The sequence below is a fragment of the Oryza sativa genome, chromosome 8 (assembly GCF_034140825.1).
Source record: "Oryza sativa Japonica Group chromosome 8, ASM3414082v1".
Classification (NCBI taxonomy): Eukaryota; Viridiplantae; Streptophyta; class Magnoliopsida; order Poales; family Poaceae; genus Oryza; species Oryza sativa.
In genome coordinates this window covers 11,714,383-11,716,970 of record NC_089042.1, presented here as the reverse complement: position 1 = coordinate 11,716,970, position 2,588 = coordinate 11,714,383, and the positions used below count along the sequence as shown (strand labels likewise).

At 41.6% G+C, this 2,588-nt stretch overlaps 1 long non-coding RNA gene across 3 annotated transcripts; it reads right to left on the bottom strand.

Moving 5' to 3' along the window:
* Positions 1–334: 334 nt before the first annotated feature.
* LOC107281815 (uncharacterized) lies at positions 335–2,588 on the bottom strand. Of its 3 annotated transcripts, none has more exons than XR_010734620.1 (4): positions 2,228–2,588; positions 1,854–1,946; positions 896–1,002; positions 335–534 (listed from the first exon to the last, which is right to left on the bottom strand). It is a non-coding gene; the product is annotated as an uncharacterized lncRNA (long non-coding RNA). The 3 variants fall into 3 exon arrangements; XR_010734621.1 differs by having other exon boundaries at positions 335–527; XR_001547882.3 differs by lacking the exon at positions 335–534 and having other exon boundaries at positions 679–1,002.

The window sequence follows — 2,588 nt, the reverse complement described above, 5'->3', positions numbered from 1 at the left end:
CAAATTATTTGTTAGCATAAGTTTTCCCGACAGATAGGGTCTGTCAGGCCAAGTGCTGCCGGCAAAGGTCTTTTCCGACAGATAAATGTTTGCTGACAGATAACTCGACAGTCCTACAAATGAATTACCGACAGACGGAAGTTACCGACAGATGGTCCTTTACCGACAGTTAACGGATTACTGACAGATACGCAGTTTGCATATATCAGTTTTTCTGACAGATATTCTGTTAGTGTGCCCTGCATTGGGTTAAAAAAAATATAGTTCATGGAATCAAATCCTACTGATCTAGAACTGAATATACCACCAACAGTTCTCATGCATCCACATTCCATTAGTACTGAATATACCAATTCCATTTAATTACAAATGCCATGTACATAGGTTAGTTGTACAAAAAGAGAAATTCTCCTATACAATCTACAAAATGAGACAAAACGATGGCAAATCTACAACAGGCAAGGCATTTCCCTTGTAGAGAAATGCCACTCCAAAATATCTTGTGACCGCCATGATAAGTTGAGCATCTAAAAACTTGAATCAGATTATCAGAAAGACAAAAGTATTAAGGGTCAGATATATAGATTATAATAATACTCCATTCAATGTTAAGTAATCTATGCAACACCTACTATTTCAATACAGAATTGAAGATCAGTGTCAAATGTGCAGGATAAGTGTCAATAACATAACTGATGTAGTTCCATTTAATTCAATCTGTAGCATAGCTTCGATATTCTCACAATCCACCAATATTAAATTACCAGTTCCATTTTATGAGAAATTTATGTTGAAGCAGTATAATTGCAATCGTAACAGATTCAATTACAATTTACAAGCAGCAAGGATTGCAATTTATCTCACAAACTATGGGAACAAACTGATTTTAGCTTACATGATGTATGAGCCTTTAAGTTAGTGTTGATCTTCTGTTCCTTCAGGTACCCTTCTCTGACACTTCAGCAAGAAGTTGATTGCTCACCCACAGGTCGCAAATCATAGCTAGTAAATAAATAAAAAGAAGATAAGTGCTGAAGTACAGTTTAATTGGCTCCCACTTGCAAATGTTAACTTATATTAGAATTGAGATGTATGTAGGTGACATTTTCATAATTAATGTAGATGGAAAATCTGAAGCCCGAAGACTGTTTCAAATTTGTACTACGACAACTCACTGCAAGGACAGCTAGCCACCTAATTTGCAGAGATCAACTAAGGGAGTTTTATTTAAAATAATTATACTAGGATGGTACATTCTACAAGTAAAAACTCAGTAAACACACAATGTACATGCATATTTCTAATAAATGGATTGATATAAGTTGGAAATGGCTTCACTAGTAAATAGAACTTGGCTTGAGTAGTTGCTGTACTATGTGGTGCATGCAAAGTTCTCAATTAGCATTTCAATTATTCCAACTGGTCCTGATAGCTGATGCATGTCTGTGTGAAATCAATAATAGATCAAATCTTAAAAAAAAATGTTCACCACTCTTTCTAGTACATATATAATAATGTCTGCCATGAAATGAAAAGGAAATGGAGCAAACATAATCTCCAATTTATTGAATAGTGCATCATATAGAAGATTAGCACTTAATTGTTAATACCATTGAAGTTCTTGTAATGGAAAAGTAAGCGGAAATCTAAAAATATGAACAATTATCCGTTTTTCAATTTGATACATTAGATCAGACAGAAAATGTCCATAATGTGGTACACTACATGAGAAATAGTGCATTTTCTTAGTACTACCACATTTCTGTAAACATTACAGCTAACTTCATGAGAAATATAAAGCAGAACTGGAGCATTAGCTAAGATTCATGGGGAAAAGAGACAAGTAGGTTCACCCTAAACTCTTTTGCACCAGTATTAAGCATGGTTGCAATGCAAGTTTCCATCCCATGGCTATGAATGACAGCCCCAGCTCTCATCAAATAAGCCTGCAAAATACCAATGAAAATTAGACAGTTTAGAACACACTAGCCGAATGTGCGCTCTTTCTCTTTTGGCAACCATGATTGGACAATCAATAAATGAGAATTCTATAAAAGCTCCTAATCAACACCACTCCCGAATACGGTATGCTCGATCCTAACAGAAGACACGAGAGTAGCCACTGCTCGATTAACCGCTCGTGAGGGGGAATCGAGTGCCCCTCGCAGGCAATTCGTCGAACAGGAGCCGTGCAGGCTGTGATGAGAGAGAGAGAGGGGGGGGGGACCTTGGGTGCCCAGAGGCGGTCGTCGGCGGCGACCCAGCGCCAGGTGCTGCGTGCGTCCAGGAGCTCCATCACCCGCCCCATCACCTCCTCCCCGAGCACATCCACGGGGTCCTCTCGTCTCTGCCGCCTCCTCCTCCTCCTCCCCCTCTTCCGCCTCTCCCACTCCTCCGCCTCCCGCTTCCGCCGCCGCCGCCGCCCGCGCCTTGGTTGCCGATGACGTCGCCTGCACCTTGCTCACCGCCGCCGCCGTCGCCCGCACCTTGCTCGCCGCCGCCGCCCGCGCCTTGGCCGCCGATGCCGTCGCCTTGCCGCCGCCGGAGGAAGCGTGAGTGCGTGACGGCTGGGTAGGGAAGAAAAGGAT